This window comes from Lutra lutra, chromosome 12 (assembly GCF_902655055.1).
Source record: "Lutra lutra chromosome 12, mLutLut1.2, whole genome shotgun sequence".
In the NCBI taxonomy this organism is placed as follows: Eukaryota; Metazoa; Chordata; class Mammalia; order Carnivora; family Mustelidae; genus Lutra; species Lutra lutra.
The window spans coordinates 9987815-10008628 of record NC_062289.1 but is presented as its reverse complement, the minus strand read 5'-3'; the positions used below and the strand labels follow the sequence as shown (position 1 = coordinate 10008628).

The 20814-nt window shown below is 36.2% G+C and overlaps 1 pseudogene; it reads right to left on the bottom strand.

The window, feature by feature from the left end:
• Positions 1–230: 230 nt before the first annotated feature.
• Positions 231–1150, bottom strand: LOC125081725 (60S ribosomal protein L9-like; annotated as a pseudogene).
• Positions 1151–20814: the final 19664 nt, after the last annotated feature.

Here is a 20814-nt window from a genome sequence, read left to right as displayed (position 1 = left end):
CCATGCATTTTTTTTAGTTGTATGTGGTTAAATATATCACATTTTTATTTTATTATACATGAATTCCAATAGATTAAGAAGGCCGATGCAATAGCATTTTATTATATAGATATATATATATGTTGTTTAAGAAAAAGACCCAAATCAATAGCTTTAACTGCATCTTTGAAATATTACAAATGAGTCTGAAAAATCATCTGAAATCTTGTGTTTTTCTGTAGCTGGACAATTTAGATCTGATTTATAGGCCTGTGAACTGTTCCTTTTCCAGAAACACATACCATCTGAACATTTTCTATATCCTTGTTTTTAACGGTGTGACTTACTGAATCAAAGCAGCTGAGTTTGATACAAGTTTAAGATCATTTTCTTCAAGAATTAACTCATCTTTCTGGACTTCAGGCACTGAACAGTTAACACCTGGCCTCAGCCGAGCCCTGCAGGTATATTTTTCACCCCACAAATTTCAGATTTCAACAAGAGAACCACTCTCCTGAATAACAACATTGATGGGGCAGTGAGCCTGGACAGACTCATCTTGTAAGGGAAGCCCAGTGTAACGCCCTTGACTGTGTTGTGTACATGACTACAGATCCTACGGACAGTAGCCAGTGCTTTTCTATTTCCCACCATTTGTCAATTCTGAGCTTTTTTTTTTTTTTTTACCCCCCAAGGAGACTGGGTACTATGCTGATGTGATTGAAGTCCCTCCAGAGGGTTCCTCTGGAGCCCTTCACAATGACAGTGCATCCCTTCAGAGTGATGTTGACATTTTCCAGAATGTCAACAGTCTGATTGCTGAGAATGGCCTTCATTCTCACAGTAGATGTGGCAAAAGGCACTAGCTGTTTTTGATGGTTTTCATACCTTCCTGAATACATGTTTCCATCTGTTTCATTGACTTTCAACCTAAAGTACATCCTTAACATTTCTCATAGCTCAAATGAGTTGGAGAGCATTTTCTCAGGTTTTATTTATGATACAATGTCTTTATTTCCTTTTTCCTGAGACATCTGTGAGACAACTCTTTTTCCTTTGACAACCCTCAGGCTAGAAGTGGTTTATAGAATTCCAGGTTGACAGTTTGGGTTTTTTGTTTTTGTGAGTGTATTTTTTTTTTCTTTTTTTCATCACTGTAAAGATGTTGGTCCTATATCCTCTAAAATCCATTATTTTTTTTTTTTTCATTTTAAAGATTTATTTATTTATTTATTTTAAAGATTTTTTTTAATTAATTTTTTATTTTTTCAGCATAACAGTATTCATTATTTTTGCACCACACCCAGTGCTCCATGCAATCTGTGCCCTCTACAATACCCACCACCTGGTGCCCCCAACCTCCCACCCCCCACCCCTTCAAAATTCTCAGATCGTTTTTCAGAGTCCATAGTCTCTCATGGTTCACCTCCCCTTCCAATTTCCCTCAACTCCCTTCTCCTCTCCATCTCCCCTTGTCCTCCATGCTATTTGTTATGCTCCACAAATAAGTGAAACCATATGATAATTGACTCTCTCTGCTTGACTTATTTCACTCAGCATAATCTCTTCCAGTCCTGTCCATGTTGCTACAAAACTTGGGTATTCATCCTTTCTTTTTTTCTTTTTCTTTTTTTTTTTTTTACAGCTTTATAAACATATATTTTTATCCCCAGGGGTACAGGTCTGCGAATCGCCAGGTTTACACACTTCACAGCACTCACCATAGCACATACCCTCCCCAATATCCATAACCCCACCCCCCTCTCCCAACCCCCTCCCCCCATCAACCCTCAGTTTCTTTTGTGAGATTAAGAGTCACTTATGGTTTGTCTCCCTCCCAATCCCATCTTGTTTCATTTACTCTTCTCCTACCCCCTCAACCCCCCATGTTGCATCTCCTCTCCCTCATATCAGGGAGATCATATGATAGTTGTCTTTCTCCGATTGACTTATTTTGCTAAGCTAAAATCCATTATTTTTGAAGCCATGAATCCTCTGAAATATTGTTCCATTGATATGTAGTGTCATTTTCCTCTCACTGCATTTAGATATTATCTTTCTTTTATTTACTTCGTTTTGACTATGGTGGGTCTAGTCATAGTTTTCTTCCCTTTTTAACCTGATTGAGGTTTCCTGAAGTCATTGAATAAAAATTTAACTTACAATAAATTTGAGAAAATTTCAGTGATTATTTTTCTAATATCTTTTCGGTCCCATTCTTCTTTTTTTTTCCCCTCAGGGACTCCAAATATATTCCTGTCATTGCCCCTAAATATTATTAATGTTCTATTCAGTTTTTCAGTCATTTCTATGTATGTGTCTTCAGGTTCACAACTTTTGTTCTCCCCATTCTACTATAACAATATTAGACAATTTTATTTGGTCTTTTTAAATTTCAAATATCGCCTTTTTTTTTTTAGTTTTAGTTACTGATTGAGATTTCCATTTTTCAGATATTCCAGAATAATTTTCTTTTATGTCACAAAACATGATTATAATAACTGCTTTATAAAACCCTTGGTCGGGGGGGAGAGCCTGGGTGGCTCAGTTGGTTAAAGCCTCTGCCTTTGGCTCAGGTCATGATCCCAGGGTCCTGGGATCAAGCCCTGTCTCGGGGGGGGGGGGGGTCTCTGCTCAGCAGGGAGTCTTCTTCCCTCCTCCCCTCTCTCTGCCTGCCTCTCTGCCTACTTGTGATCTCTGTCTGTTAAATAAATAAATAAATCTTTTTAAAAAATTTAAAAATAAAATAAAATCCTTGGGGGTCTCAGGGCATCTGGGTGGCTCAGTCGGTCAAGCATCTGACTCTTGATTTCACCTCAGGTCATGAGCTCAGGGTTGTGAGATCTAGCCCTCACTGGGCTTCATGCTCAGTGGGGAGTCAGCTTTCTCTGTCTTCCTTTGCCCCTCCCATGGCTCCCCCACACACTCTTGCTTTCTTTCTCTTTCTCTCAAATAAATCAATCTCTAAATCTTGGTCTCCTAATTCCAAAATCTGGGTCTTTTCATAGTCAGTCTCACATAATCGTCTTCTGTACTGAATATAGTTTCCATCTCCATATTTCTTCAGGTATTAAGAATTTTAGGTTGTATCTTAAACTTTGGGAAATTTATTTTGTGGGAATCTGATTCTGTTATTTTACCCCACAGAAACTTTCTGTTTTGTTTGTTTTTAGTAGTTTAATTTGGTTGTTCTCAGATTGAAAGTCAGACTTTTGAGTAGCGGCCCACTTTGCTCAGCTATTGTGTCTTCGTGTAAACTACTAAGATTCTGTCCTTGGCATTTGTGTTTAGGCTCAGCCAGATATTTAGGCAGAGTTAATGCACAGAATCTGTGCCCCAATCTCTGACACCCCCCCTTTCCCAGTTTCCTTGTTCACTCTCCAGTGAAGTTTTTTCTTGGCCTTGTAGCGGCCACGTGCAGTACAGGGGAGTCCCGCCATCTTGACTAGAAGTGGTGAGACCAACCAACTCACCAGGTCCATTCCCCCTTCCAATGAGGAATCTCTTTGAAAGTTCTGATACCTTTGGATCATTCTCCAGTGTCTTCCAGTGGTTGTGTGCTTGTTTACTTACCATTTATTTTTGTAACTTCTCTGGAGTTTATAGCTGCTATCTGTAAGTGGGTTGGTAAAACCAGAGCTTACTTGGCTTTTACGAGAAGTGAACTCAAGCATGGATATCCAGGATAAAGACAAGACTTCAAAGTAATCACATCGTTCTAACTAGAAGAGATTTATCTTAATGCTCTCTCACATATTTATTCTCTTCAAGCTTTCATTGACTTTTTAATAATTTACAGTTTGTGTTTTTATTTTTTTCCCCAGGTTTATTGAGGTATGACTGAGATTGGGGAGTATGGACATTTTAAACAATATTAGTTCTCCCAATCCATGAGTATGATAAATCTTATCATTTATGGTAATATTTCTTTCATAAGAGTTTTTTGGTTTTCAGTGTATGGATCTTTCACCTCCTTGGTTAAATTTACTCCTAAATATTTTACCATTTTCAAGGCTATTGTGAGGGGATCATTTCCTTTATTTCTTTTTTCAAAAATGTCATTGTTAATGTATAGAAATGCAACAGATTTCTGTATGTTGATTTTATATCCTGCAACTTTATTGAATTCATTGATTATTTCCAACAGTTTTTACTGGAGTCTTTAAGGTTTTCTGTATGTAAAATAATTTCATCTACAAACAGAGACAGTTTTACTTCTTCATTTGACTTCTTATTTTTGCCGAATTGCTTCTAATACTACGATGAATAGACGTGGTGAGAGTGGACACCCTTTGTCTTGTTCCTGCTCTTAGAAGTAAAGCTCTCAATCTTTCTTCAGTGGGTATGACGTTAGCTGTGGGCTTGTCATATACAGACTTTATTATGTTGATTTCTATATTTTTATATATTTTTTGATTTTTATATTATGTTTATTTCCATACCCAGTTTGTTCAGAGTTTTTAATCTGGAAAGAAATTGCATTTGTCAAAGGCTTTTTCTGTATCTATTGAGATAATCATGTGATTTTTATTCATTCTATTAATGTGGTATATCTGTTTATGGATTTTTGCATATTTGACCATTCCTGTATCCCAAGGGTGAATCCAATTGATCATGGTGTGTGATCTTTTTAATATGCTGTTGAATTTGTTTGCTAGCATTTTATTGAGAATTTTTGCATTTATATTGAGGATATTGACCTATAGTTTTCCTTTCTTACAGTGTCCTTGTCTGACTTTGGTATCAGGGTTATGCTGGTCTGGTAAAATGAGTTCAGGAGTGTTCCCTCCTCTTCTTTTTTTTTTTTTTTTTTTTGAAGAGTTTGAGAAAGACTAGGGTTAATTCTTCTTTAAATGTTTGCTGGAATTCACCAGTGAAACAAACCATCTGGTGTCAGGCTTTTCTTTATTAGGAGTCTTTTGATTACTAATTCAAACTTTTTAGTTATTATTGGTCTACTCAGATTTTGCATTTCTTCATAAAGTAGGTTGTATATTTTTAGAAATATATCTCTTTCTTCTAGGTTGATCAATTTGCTGGTCTATCGATGTTTACAGTAGTGTCTCATAATCCTTTGTATTTCTGTGGCAGTGATGGTGATTTCTTATCTTTCATATCTGCTTTTGTTTATTTGAGTGCTTTTTTCTTGGTAAGTTTAGATAAAGGTTTGTCAATTTTGCTTGTCTTTCAAAGACAGCATTAGTATTAGTGTACTAGTAACTCAGCATTGTTAATCTTTTCTATTGTTTCCCATTCTCTCATTTATTTCTATACAAATCTTTATTATTTTCTTCCATCTACTAAATTTGGGCATAATTTGTTCTTTCTCTAGTTCCTTGAGATGTAATGTTGATTGTTTACTTAGGATCTTTCTCTTTTTTTTTTTTCTTAATGCAATCATTTATAGCTATAATCCTTCCTCTTACAACTGCTTTTGATGCATCTATCAGGTTTTTGTATGTTGTGTTCCACTTCATTTGTCTCAAGATATATTTTTATATCTTCCTTAAATTTCTTCTTTGATGAATTGGTATTTTAGTATTGTGTTGTTTGATTTCCATGTGTTTGTGAATTTTCCAGCTTTCCTCCTGTTCCTGATTTCTCTAGAAATCAATAGGTGGGCAGAGTCCCTGGCTGGTACTATGACAAGCAGGAATGCAGTCCACCATGATCTGATTACTGGTTTCTCTGAAGTCCCACCCTTGTTCTGTGTCTTTTCCTGATTCCCATTCATTGAGCCCCACAGATTCTTCAGGGATCTCTTTGAGGCAAGACCTGAGTGACCTCCTGAGAAGCAGCTTACAGTGTGGGGAACCTGGATATGCATTTTAGGCTCTCTTTTCCCAGTGGACAACCTACAGGCCTCGGGGGCCCCACTTAGTGAGGCAATGCACCAGCCTTGGGATGGGGATGCAGTCAGAATGTAGCTTCCCTTCTTGCACATGTCTAATGCTTTTCTTCTCAGACCCTGGAGTCCAGGGAGGTGTCGTGGCTTCATCTCCATGTTCTGACAGCTTCATAATGGTATCCTTTCTACAAATCATTGCTGGTTGTTCTTCTTGTGAGAGGGACTGAAGTCAGGAATGACCTAGGTCACCATCTGCCTTGAGGACCGATGTGTGATGTACTGTAGTAGAGACTGTGGACACAAATCTGGGTAACGGTCGTCTTGTCCTCTGCAGCCTGCTGCCTTAGTGCTGTGCTGCATATGAAGGAGCTGAATTTCCTGAAGGAGAGGCTGGGGGCAGCTCTGCTGTCAGAGCCAAAGCTGGAGCCAGAGCCAGAACATCTCTTTTTGGTATTGCAGCTTCCAGCAAAAGCTACCATAGTCTTTCATGAACTTTTAGCACAAAACCAATATCATTCAGTTAAAAATAAAAAACACTTTTGCTGCTAGTTGCAGAAGTGCAATCAGCCTCCTGTTAATATTTCAAAGTAAGTTACCTACAACAATGCATTATAAAATAATATTTCAGTGACTAGGAGAGATATCATAATTACAATAGCAAGTAACCTAGGTTCATCTCTGTTGAAAAAACTGGGGTAAAATAATATTTGATCAATAATGATCTGGGCTCAGGAAGGGATATATACAACATGAATCCTCTAAATTATTCAATTTGGAAGTTACTCTATCATTTCTATGAAAGGTAATAAAGAACTAGGAACAGAAGCGGCAAAGTTGATGAGATCTGGGATTTATCCTCTTTTTGCATTAATTGTCCCAGTTCTTTACTGAAAGTGAGAGAATGAATACCAAGGATGCTTGTGTAAGCGGAGTCTGTTTGAATAGGTTTGTGAATCCACCTTGAATGTTCCTTATAAACTGCAGAGTGCATATCGTCAGCATATCAAAAATCTTCCAAATCGTTCGGAAGATTTTTTTTTTTCTTTTATTGCAGATTTTCTCTGGAAGGGGCTAGTAAGGAGCGTATCCTGGGTTATGAGTTTTATTTCAAGGTTACTGAAGAATCACAAGAGTTCAGCCAAATGGAAAACTGATGAATAATATCCAGAGGGCATTGCTAGAAGATAACCCCATAGTTTCAAGACACTTGAAAAATGATGATAAGGAAACATTTTAAATCTAGTTTGTTGCTAGTGAGAATAAAAATATATTTTGACAGGAAACCAACTTTTTTATCCAAGTTTAACTATAAATTGTAAATTTGTAACCTTTCAATTCACAATGAATACTTATCATCTTGCAGTAATAAACTGTCACATTCAGGAGATATTTCGTCTTTAAAACACAGATTTGTTGCCTAAAATAATATAAAATAAAATAGATTTAAGACTATGTAGGATATCCATGGATTTTTATTTAATAGTAAGTATTTGGATAATTTTCAGGATGTTTTTACATACCAATTTTACAAATGACAATGTACCATTTGGAAAGATCACCTATGTAACCTAGGTATTATTTTTTGTATAGTCAGACGAGGTGATCGCCAAGATTCCTTCCAACTCTAAAATTATTTCTTTCCAGTTGAACACTATTATTTACTGTTGTCTAGAAATTAAAAACTCTCAACCTGATAAAGTAGCCTTAAGATACACTAACTCATAAATATACACAAAATAATATAAATGGAAATGTGAATAACCATGTACTCATCAACCAACTAAAGAAAACAAACATTATTTTCTATTTGGAGACCCCTGTGTACCTCTAAGAAAGGTAGCTTTACATTCAGTGAATAAGACTTAGCCAGAAAACTGCATGCTTACCCTTTTGATGAATGACAAGATAGATGTCATGCCTATGCCTGAATTGAGAAAATGAGAGGGAGAAAGAGAGAGAGAGAGAGGAAAGAGGAAGAGAAAGAGAAAGAGAAAATGAAAGTGAAAATGAAAGTGAAAGTACAGGAAAGAAAACCATGGGAGAGCAAGACCAAATTCTGCATATGAACTCTAGCCAGATTTCTGGCAGAGCCAAAGCTAGGATGGGACATACCAGAATTTGAGCAGACCAGATAAGGACAAAAGAACTGTAAGCACGTTTCAGCGTTGTTGACAACAGGAAGACAGACTTTGTGGTTTCAGTTTAGTCAAGCTAACCTTTTAAAATAAAGGTTTAAATACGCAAGTGAATTTAATCCTAGAATAGGAAGGGAAATATATCTGAAGAATCAGTGGACAAAATTTCTCTGTTTGATGAAAGGCACACATTTACATATTTAAGAGGTTCGTCAAAGTCAAGCACCATAAATACAAAGAAAATAACCCACAGGCAAATCATAATAAACTGTTGCCAATCAAGCTGAAAGAAAAATTTCAAAGTGTAGATTTAAAACGAACACTTTAAAAATACATGGGGGCAGTGATAGGAGTGACTGATGACCTTTCATCAAAATCAACAAGAAACCAGAAGATATGTTTCAAAATTGCTTTCAAAATATCTTTCAAAAATTAAAGGAAAATGACAATATTTTCCAATGAGAGAGCAAAAGAGGGAGAGAATGCTTTCTCAGCAGCTTTGTACTACGAGTTTTAGGGAAGTCCTTCAGGCTGAAGGGAATAGTAAAGATATACATTATATAAATAAACTCGATGGAATTGACCGCTATAAAATATTTCACCTAATAATATCAGCACAGTCATTCTTTCCAAGTGCACAAAGTACAGTTAACAAGATAGACCACATTCTAGACTTGAAATGGTACTAAGCATCTTATCTACCCACAATGAAATAAGATGTATAATAAAAGAAAGAAATGAAAGGAAACCTCTAAATATTTGAAAACTAAACACGCACTTCTGACTATCTAACAATTAGATAATAAGTAATAATGAAAGAAAGAGAAGTTCTAAGGACCTATAATCATTTACTCCTAGCCATGTCTGGTTCTGCTGCAGGGTACCCCTCTTAAAAGCAGGAGTGACGCAGAATACCAAGAATTAAAAAGTGTCTCTGAAGAGAATTCACCACAATCACATTCATTGTCCTCACCATCTGGTCTAAGAGAAAAGTTAGGACTCGAGGAGAATCCTACCATAAGAACAGAATACGAAGTAATAAATCAGGAGTGACGTGGTTGACAATGATATTTTTGATCTATTTCTTTTTCATTCACAATACCTTAAAACAACAGTCACCCAGTTCATTTTCAAAGTTTGGTGCTGACTTCAAACTCTGCTTACTACTGATCATTAGATGGGCTAGGGATTGGGTTTGATTGTTCTCTGGCCATTTTCATTTTTTAGCTGTTTCCTGGAAAAATCTAGATCATGTCCTTATGAATCTTTCACTTTACCTGGCCATAGTTGTCATTTCTTAAATGGTCATTAAAGGAAAAGAGGAAGAAAAAGGAAAGAAAAAAAGGGAAAAAAGAAATATGTTCCTATTTCTATAAATTATAAAAAGAAAACTTCACAAAATAAGTCTAATTAAGCTTTAAATTATGTCCTCTGAAGTATGTTTTAAAATTAATGAAGTAGATTTATTTGTAATTTAATTTGAGCTGGAAGTGTTGAATGAAAGGCTATTCACATCTTTTAGGCTTTTCCTATCTATTGCCATTTATTATTCATGAAAATTCTGTGAACAGCAGCACTAAGTAAAAGCACTTACTTTATTTAAAAAATGAAGTCATCTTTTTTTTTTATTTTGATATTTTTAAAAATTTTTTATATTTATTTTCAGCATAACAGTATTCATTGTTTTTGCACCACACCCAGTGCTCCATGCAATCCGTGCCCTCTCCAATACCCACCAACTGGTTCTCCCAACCTCCCACCCCCCGCCCCTTCAAACCCCTCAGATTGTTTTTCCGAGTCCATAGTCTCTCATGGTTCACCTCCCCTTCCAATTTCCCTCAACTCCCTTCTCCTCTCTAACTCCCCTTGTCCTCCATGCTATTTCTTATGCTCCACAAATAAGTGAAACCATATGATAATTGACTCTCTCTGCTTGACTTATTTCACTCAGCATAATCTCTTCCAGTCCTGTCCATGTTGCTACAAAAGTTGGGTATTCATCCTTTCTGATGGAGGCATTATACTCCATAGTGTATATGGACCACATCTTCCTTATCTATTCGTCCCTTGAAGGGCATCTTGGTTCTTTCCACCGTTTGGCGACCGTGGCCATAGCTGCTATAAACATTGGGGTACAGATGGCCCTTCTTTTCACTACATCTGTATCTTTGGGGTAAATACCCAGTAGTGCAATTGCAGGGTCATAGGGTAGCTCTATTTTTAATTTCTTGAGGAATCTCCACACTTCTCCAAAGTGGTTGCACCAACTCGCATTCCCACCAACAGTGGAAGAGGGTTCCCCTTTCTCCACATCCCAACAACACACGTTGTTTCCTATCTTGCTAATTTTGGCCATTCTAACTTGGTGTAAGGTGGTATCTCAATGTAGTTTTAATTTGAATCTCTCTGATGGCTAGTGATGATGGACATTTTTTTCATGTGTCTGATAGTCATTTGTATGTCTTCATTGTATTTTTAAAATAATTTTTTGTTTTGGGGCAAAAAGTCTGATTTCAAGTTGTTTTCAAAACTTTTGAGATTGAACAGTTATTCATTTGCTTAATAGCCCTTTTAACTCAGTTTTTAAATTTTGTATTCAATCCTCTGAGGATACTCTTTTTGGGGGGGAATACTTTGGTATGTTTTTCTTTAAGTTTTCAATTAGTTTCTCCCATCATTTTAAAACAATTATTCTAATAGCATCACAGATGAACATAAAGAAAACTAAAAACACTCATCTGAAATTTCAATACCCAAAGATAACCATGCTAACATTTGACCTATAATAATCCATAAGTATGTGTATATAAAATATGACTGTATAGATAATTCAGATATCAATGCATATCATATTAGATTGAATAATTGGAAATTATTGATATTTAATCATTGTTGACCTATTAGAATGACATTTGACATACTTCAGTGTAATCTATAGATATAAATTTATCCAATATTAAAATAATATTCTTTTATAGCTGTTTCTCATAATTAATTAATAAAAATTATCAGACGGATTTTTCTAGTCAGATACTATGTATCTTCATTGATTTTCGTGTGCCTTTAGGAAGTTTCAATGTCCTGATGTGATGAAGGACACTTGTGATGAACATCATTATATATACATCTTTCATGTTTCTTTTTTGTTTTCCTATGGAATAAGATGCTTGAAATGAGAATTCTGGGCCAAAAGGCAATGTATGGTGGGGAAAGAGAGGAGCTTTAAAATACCTGGCATATAGCCAACTTGTTTTAATAAATAATCTATACTTATATTTCCAAAGCTTTAGTTGATAATTTACTTTTTTGCTACATCCAGCAAAATGGGTGGTCTTTTCTTGCTCTATAAGCTAAGATGTAATATTGATTTCTTCTTAATTTGAATTTATGTACTTAATAATGGCATTGATGGTGTTAATATTTCCTGGTCAGTTGTATCTTTTGACATTCCAAGTTGCTCTTTATGCAGGCAGAGGGATGCACTCTGTTCTCATACTATGTAAATCAAGAAATAAGCAACAGAAACACAGTTTCAACATAACTGTGTGTTAACATAAATTGGAGCCTGTTTGCTTGAGACAAGGAAACTTCTGTGGGTTGAGAAAAGTCCCTCACCTATGCTTTGGGACACCAAGCTAGTCACTATGATGACTACTGATTTCTTTATTGAAGGATCCAAGACATTTGTGAAAATGCAGTGACCTATACCAATCTTTCTTTTTCAAAAACTTGGAAGTAGGGAGACCTTGACATTTCGTTCAGCATGACCCCAAAAACTATTGTATGTGTAGAAAAGGACAAGAAAATACCAGAAATCAGATTACCATGGGAGGGGATTTGAGGCTGGTGATTCAGGCTCAACAGAAGTACCTGGGTTTTTGTTTTTTGTTTTTTGTTTTTTTTTTCAAGGTTGGGGAGGGATGGATGGCGGTTTCTGCATGATGTGTACCTAATGTAGGCAGCTTTTCTAGACCCAATAGCAATGCCTAGTAGGTTGTGCTTTAGAGAATATAATTAAGAAAGAAAGAAAGAGAGTGAAAGCTGAAATGAATTAGGCTTTTGTGCATGGGTCAGTAATATGAGCTGCACAGAAACAATGTAAGCGCGCGATTCTAGCCCCTGTAGACGAGTCACTTGTTGAGTTGGGCAGGACCAGTCAACTAAATGACACTTTATACCGGTGAGAAGCAGGGAAAGTTTTGGCCACGAGGGATTATAGCTCTTTCTTCATTTTATGTTTGGAAGTAGTTCTGAAATCTTTTAATTAAATCCCAAGGAACTTTAAGACATTTTTTCCTGTATTTCTTTTTTCCCCCATTACTTAGTAGCGGGAGGATTGGTCTTAAGAAGAAATAATTTGAAGTTTAAACTATGAATTGTAAACTAAAAGGAAAGTAACAGTATTTGTACTAGCAATTGGTGAAACAGATTATTCGCTTTATGTATGTTTTATCGCTTTTAAGTTCTGTCATTTAAAGTTGCAATAATCATTTTTTGTCTACAAATACACAGATCTTTTTCTACACTAAGACTTTAAATGTTTACTTGTTTATGGTGAAATTGTGTTTTCTAATCTTTTTTAATGCTCTTATTGTTATTAGTTTGGTTTTTGACATAGAGAAGATTTAAAAAATATTCATTCAAATCTCTTGTTCTTTTCTTTTCTGGTTTCTGTCTTTGATACCATGATTAGTTAGTCCTGCCCTCTTCGCCCATGATATTGTATGAACAATTATTCCCTCTTTGTCATTTGAAATGCCTGTGTTTACACTGCTATCGTTAATGCATCTGAAACATTTTAGGGTACTTGGGGGAAAAATAAAATTGGTTCCTACTCTGCACAGTGTGCCTCACCCTCTAATTACTGAATTGGACGCACTGACAACAATGACTTTTGAAAGCCATTGAGAATGATAAACTTAAAATATACCTAAAGAAATGAGCAATTAGGTCCATAGTTAGAATTAATATCACTGGGCCTATATTTACCCTATTAATTGAAAATTGAATTCAAGTTAGATCCCAGTTCAGAACACTGCATCTTTATAAACCTGAAAGTAAAAGGACATGGTCAGATGTTAATAGAAGCTGTTTCTCAGTGAGGGATTTTTGGGTGATCTTCAAATTTGACTGCACTTTCAAGACTTTCTGCAAAGAACACTTAAAAAAAAAAAAAAATCAGAAGTCCCCTCTCAATGGCTTATTGAGAATAAAGAATATCACTCTTAAAAAGTGCTGAAAAATGAAGGAAAGGGTAAGATCAAGACAATTTTCATAAGTTATAGAAAGAAAGAGCCGGGCAGAACCTCTGGTGATGTTCAAGTGAGTCAGAGAGCGCTCATGCACCCAGAAGGGGGGTAGCTTGGAAGCTGTTTTCCGGACAGAGATCCTTGAAAGACCAAAGAGTCAGATTAGGAGAGAAAAAAACCTGAGATACAGTGGACCCTTGGTATTTGCAGATTCTGTCTTGGCAAACTTGCTTACTTTCTAACACTTACTTGGTAGCCCCAAATCAATGATCAAGACACGCGTCGTATGCGGATGTGCACAGAAGGGCAAAAAACCTGAGTCGCTGGCCCCAGGTGCGCCCAGCTGAGGTTCACCTGGTGGGGCTGCCTTGTTTCCGCTCACGGATGGTAAACACGTGTGCTACTGACGTTCAGGCCAACAATCCCAAAAGCGTGGCATTCTTCTCTTCGGCTACACTCTAAAACCAAGTGATACTGTTCAAAACTATTTCCCGCCCTTCTCCAGCTCCTGAAACTTCCGCGTGGTGCCTCGGGGAACTCAGCCAGTAAATTCTTCCACATCCCCATGTCTCCTCTGCACATGCCTTTTCCTTTCTTGTCCCCACTCTAACTTGGCTCACCCCAGAAGGCATTTGTTCTTTGAACTTCATTCAAGGGTTGGCTATGCTCTCTTGGGCTCTCCTCCTGCGTGGTCTGAAGGTGCCCTAGATTTAATGTAAACAGTAATTTCCAGGTTTCAGTAATCTCAGTTCCAAGAGTTTACCCTTAAAGCATTTTTTCCTGCCTTCCCAATGTGTTTCTGACAAAAGTCTCTGGTACCACCAGAATCTAGGGTCCTTTATAACTCTATGTCCTAAACCTTATTCTCTCTTAAGTCTCTCTCCCTACAATCCCTCCCCCCACTCACAACCTCATCTCACATTCTTTTATCCTGTCATCTCACTCTGACATTGCCACTTTCTGATCAATCCAACTTGTCAGTTTTTGTTTTTGTTTTTGTTTTTCACACTTGCATGGGTGAAGCTGAACAAGGCTGGGAGAAACTGTGGGCCTAAAAGCAGAGCCATTCCCATCGAGGAGGTCCTGAGGGCTGCGGGCCATGGTGCAACACTTCTGCTCCCACCCTCTTTACACTCTCATCTCCCACAGGACTATTCTATACCTTCTCTTACGGCTCCCATCTCCGATACCTCTGACCCCGATCTTGCTACCTATCTCGCAAAGAAAACAGAAGTAGCCAAAGCGCTTACCGGGATAATGGATTCAAAGTGCTGTTAACCTACAACTGTAACCACAATCCTCTGTGAGTGAGTGACAAAAACAGACAAGTTTTAGGCCAAAAAAATTGAGAGAAATATTAAAATACACTTCAAATAGGAAAAAATAGATACAGATGAAAAACTCTGACAGTTAGATGGCATAGAAAGGAAAGATAGTAAACACATGAATAAGTATAAACAAATATTGGGAATTTGCTTTTCATTTTGCTATAAGCCTCAAAATAACAGACATAGTATACATTGCTTCTAAACCAGCAAAAGGGAAGAAGGGACAATTATTTCAAAATAATTCAAAACAGAAGAAAATTAAAAAGGAATATAGTAAAGAGAAGTATAAACTGAAAGTACATACTAATTATTATAAATAAATCCAAGCAGATGAATAATCACAATGAAATCAAAAGATTAAACATGTGAGATAAAAAAAAAAACAACGATTTTTAGAATGGGAATAAAAATCTAATTAATTGTATTTACAAACTGTATATTAAAAATATAAGGACAGGGGTCTGGGTGGTTCAGTTGGCTAAGCATCTGACTCTTGGTTTCAGCTCAGGTCATGATTTCAAGATGGGGAGATCAAGCCCTGCCTCAGATGTGGGCATGGAGCCTGCTTAAGATCATCTTTCTCCCTTTGCCCTTCCCCCCAGCTCTCTCTCAACACATAATTAAATAAATAAATGGCCATAAATGTTTTAAGACATTAAGATGAAAATTACATGATAGGCTAATACTAAACGATGGGGAAACTTGTTATCTAGTATCATCCAAAAAACACTATTTAAACCCAAAGCAATTTTAGAGAAAAGAGAATCACTATATTAAGGCTCTATTCATAAAATGTCTTATAAATACTAAATATAACATGCATATGCCTTTAATGATATTAAGCTTTTATAGTAATTGGAAGATTAGGAAAAAACTCATACGGATACACGTTTGAATAAGAAAATTGTTGAGTTGGACCCAGCAGATTTTCAGAGTATCTTACCCAACAAGAGGAGAATATCCACTATTTTTACACAACACATAGAGCATTTATATAAAAATTTACCAGATACCAGTCCATATCCAGGCAGAGAGCCTTACATCTGACATAACTAGTGCCATACAGCTCAGAGTTTCTGACTACAATGCACTGAAGATAAAAAGTGACAGCAAGAGATAAGTCAGAGAAACTCTATAAATATGTGAATATGCAGGGTGGTATAAGAGATCACTCTGGGATTGAGAAAATACTTAGAAGGGATAGTGGGAAAACTACACATTAAAATTTGTGAATACAACCAACAGGATTTTACAGATAAATTGGTAGCCTTAGATTAACATAATAAAGAGAATAAATATTTTTCAATGAGAATACAAAACAAAACAAAACAGCTTTGGACCTCCAGAAGCTGGCTTGCTGTCATCGGGGAGGTCTGGTGTCCTCCCATTGACCATAAACTATTTCCAAGAACAGAGCAACTCTGTGACTAAGACGGGTCAAGACAAAAGCAAAGCCACTCCATAACTGTCTGTCTGTCTGGACACAGAAAAAAACATGAATATTTTCCAAACCACAGAACACGATACACATCCCTCTCTTCTAGCTCATTGGAGTTACGGCTACTTCTTAACCAATCACAAAGTTGGCCTCTCATTTTCCCTCCTTCTAGATAGAATTTAGTCTAGATAGAATTCTAGATAGAATTTATTCAGAGACTCAATCATACAATTACCCCACTTCCTAACAACAGGTCATTTAGAGCAAAGTTGTACTATTTCCATCCCTTTTACTGTAATAAACAATAAATCCTCTTTCTCCTGGTGGTTTTTGGGTGGTGGGCATTGACAAAAAAAAAAAAAAGCCATGATTAAAGACACAAAACAGAACAACAGCAGCAAATTAGAGAAAATAAAAATAGTTTGAAGGGAATATATAAGATCAAGAGCCAAAATTACGAGATATCAAATAAGTACAAAATAGTAAGATGAACAAAAACAGCCAAAAGTTAGTCTTTGAAGAGACTTAGATAAAAGGCAAGACCTGATAAAGGACCAAAAAGAAAGAAGGCACACATACTAGGGATGAAAAAAATTTGTTGGGGTTGGATAATTAGAGAGAGGTAGTAGAATGCATTTTGAGCATATTTAGGACAGTATATGTGAACATTAAAAGGACAAATTCCTTTGTCCAAAATGGGCTTCAGAATTAACACCTGACCTCAATAAAATAAGCCTATAAGCATCAAATATGATTGTATACATAGTCAAAATGTTTCCACAAAAAACCCACAATGACCAGTTGGTTTTACAAATAAGTTCTAACATTCTTAATTTTAGATCATTTCAATCTTATGCAAATTCTTCCAGAGAATATAAAAATAGAGCGTCCTCAATTTATTTTATGTAAGTAAGCTGACTTCAAAATTAGATAAGTACAGTATGAGAAAATCACAATTACAAATGTTGATGTCAACATCATAAATATTAGCAAACACAATCCGGCAACATATAGAAATATAATGAATCATTCCCAGCCTGGTTTTATCCTTGCAAATCAAGTTTGGTTTAATCTCAAAAGAAAAAAAATATTTTCACATATTTGTACTACAGTAACAGATAAAGGCAAAGAAACATGTGGCTATCAAAAGAAATGCTGAGAAGAGCACTGAATAAATCTCATCGTGCCCTGATGATAAAAAGTTATTTCTCAAACTAGAAATAGAAGGGAACACCACATGGTGAGAAGGGGAAACTACGGACACACGCAGCATCCATTTGCTCAGTCAACGCAATGGCAATGCAAAAGCACTCCATTCACATCAGGAGCAGTACAAGAACATTCACTAGGACTAAACCCATTTAGTATATCATAGGAGGCCCTAACAAATGCACTAAGGACATTAAAAAGTAGTAAGAAGGAAGGGGATATAATTCTCATTAATTACACATTACACAAGCCTCCATGTAACTATTCTGAAAAAATTTACAGGTAAATTATTAAATTAGTAAGAGGATTTAATAAGTTCCCAGATACAGCAGAAATACACAAAAATCAATTGCATTTTCTATATACTAGCATCGAATAGCATTTATAATTAAAAATAAATAGCATCTGCTGTAATTACAATATATAAAGTGCTCAGACTGAAATCTATCAAAAGAGTAACAAATGTAGCATTATATAAAGGAGAAATAACATGCTACTGGAGAGGTGAATTAAGAGGTGAATTCTCCAACATTGATGTAATGCGTTTACAATTAACATGTATTGTTCTTCGTTTGTTTGTTTTGAGGAACTGTGCAAATTAATTCTAAAATGCATATGGAGGGAAGAGAAAATAAAAAGACTTGTCTTGCCAGATTTCAGGCTAACAGGAAGACAATAGTAATTAAGACAGTGTGGTACTATCATTGGCGTAATCAAATTTGCCAGCAGAATGAAACAGAGAGCTCAGAAGAGACTCACACAAGACATAAGGACCTGATGTGTGGTAGAGATGGCACCAAAAGATGGTGGGAAAGGAAAGGTTATTCAATCTTTTCAGTCTAGGATGGCAGATTACTCATACAGAAAAAATAAATAAAAATCTCGGAATCAACACCATTAATGTAAAGCAGATTAAATAAATATAAAAAACAAAATATGTGTTGAAAGGACTCTAAAATTGCCCCCAATTACCACAGCTCCCGGTATTCATGTCCCTGTGTACTCTTTCCCTTTGGCGGTGGCTGGGACCTGTGACTTGGCGTCTAACCAAAACGGACTAGGTGTCACTTCGGTGAATGTGCTACATGGTTGGCACTTTTTCTAATGATTCTCTCTCATCCTGTCTTTTGTGAAGGAAACTGACATATGGCTAACCCCATATGGTAAATGACTGAGGACGGTTTCCAGCCAAGCCAGAAAAGAACTGAGGCTTTTAGTCCAACAACCCACAAGGAAGTAATTCCTGCCAAGGCCCATAAAAGCTCCAAAGCTCTCGCTTCTCCAAGTGAGTCTCAGGTAAGAGCCCCATCCTGGGCAGCACCTCGCTTGCAGCTCTGTAAGACACCCTGAACAAAGACCCAGGTAAGCCATTGCCTGGATTCCCGGCCCACAGAAACTGTGAGACAGTAAATAGGTTATTTTAAGCCATTATGTTTGTGGTAATGTTGTTTTTCAGCAATAGATAATGATTAAAAATTTAAAATGCTCAAAATAAAATAGAGGAGAACATTCTCTGTGCTAAGTCCTTGGAGGAGATTCTTTAATACAATGCAAAAAAAGTATATATAAGAGATAAAAAGCACTGACAAATTTTCTTACATTCAAATGACTTGTGCATCAAAATACATCCCAAAAGTTACATACAGTACAAGCATCATGAGAATACAAACTGAAAATTATTCACAAGACAGACAGCCAAAAAAGGATTAGTATTATTAATATATGGTAAACTCCAATGAGTCAATAAGAGAAAAGAATGAGCTCAATAGAAAAATGGATGGAAGACATGAGCATGGATTTCATTTCACAAAAGAAGAAACAAATGGAAATAGGAAGGAGTATTACATATGCACACACACATCAGGTGTATGTGCTGAATGTCATTAATAATCAGAGGACTGCCAATAAAAACAAAAATGTGACACCCTGCAATCCCATCTTTGTCTTTCCACATCCAGAAAAACAAAACTAAAAACATGACTCCTTTTCACCCCACCAGACAGGAAAATCTTTAAAAGGTCTGAAAATGTCAAATATAGGAGAAAACTTGGAGCAACAGAAATGTTCTTATAATGACTGGAGTGTCAATTTGTACAATCTAGAAAAACACTAACTTGGCACCACCTAGAATAGTTCAGGATGTGCTTTCAGTCACACACACACAAACACACACACACATACACACACACACACACACACCAGGAAGAATGTTGGAGGTTGGAGTGGGGGGTGGGTGGAAAGGTGGTTCTGGGTACAAACAAAACACAATAACAAAATTCTGACATAGGTGTATCGTAGAACATATACAATTTTTACATGCAATGTTTGAATACTTCCTGTTATAAATATGTTATGTTTTATTATTTCCCAAATCCAGCTAGATAAAAGATAAAGTACGGCATGTTCAGATAATGGCATATTCATATAATGGGATATTACCATGTTGAAAATAAGTGATCTATACCTATGAACATCCATATGCATTAGACACACAAAATTTTGAGTAAGGAAAAGCAAGTTGCATAAAAATGTATGCAGTATGTTACTGTTTACATAATGTTTGAAACCACACAAAAATATACATTATGTTGACAAGGACAGACACATATGCAGAGCTATAAAGAAAAGCAAGGAAACAGTCAACACAAAACCAGGACAGAGGTTTCCTCTGGGATCACTGTTGGGAGCACCACGATGTGATAATGGAATGTCCAAGGGAAGGCTTAACTACTCGTGTAATTTGTGGGTGATAGGTACACTCTTACTCATTTTATTAATTTCTTTTGTATCAAATATGTTTTGTACTATATATAGAGTATGCAAGTATGTAAATTCTTACTCTTAAGTTCCAGGTCTGGCCACAGAAACTCATCAATATCACAGAGGAGTCAGAAGCCTTCTCAGATAGGGTCCACTCAACTTTTCAGTGTCAACGTATTACTGTAACCTATTTTGCATAATCATAGTACTTATAGTTTGGTAAGTGGGGGAAGTGGAGTTGGCATATGCACGAGTCAACACAATAGTGATTTCTAATTTGCATGCATTGAACCATGCTTAGTAATGGCGTAGACAGCAATACCCAAGGAAAACCACTCACAGAAATGGAATTCCTGTCCATCAATGGTAAGAACCCTATTACCATAGGTCTGCGGCAGTTGGACCCAATACAGATGGGCATTCTCTTTTTCATTCATTGCTGGAAGGCTGAGTTTCTGGCTGGAGGCTCTAGAATTTGTTCCTGGATTCTATTATAAATTCATGGAAGCAAGAAAGCATCTGAACTTAGAAAACATCAATTATAGGACAAGGTACTGTAGAATTTTACCTTGACCCAAGAATATGTGTTAAATCACATGTGATTTAACAGAAAAATATTCTACACAGATCAGATAATTGTATATTGATGCAATCTTTGTTAAGTATGGTATTAAGGTGAACAATCATTATATATGTAATTTGGATATGCTACCTCCAATTGGCTTCTCCCTATGTCATCATAGTTCATGGAGTAAATGGAATGTTCACATATACTCTTAAACACCTCAGCTTTCATGCTCATTTCATAATAAATAAGTGGGGAAAATAAAATAGAGAAAATATAATGGTTACAATGTAGATCACAATT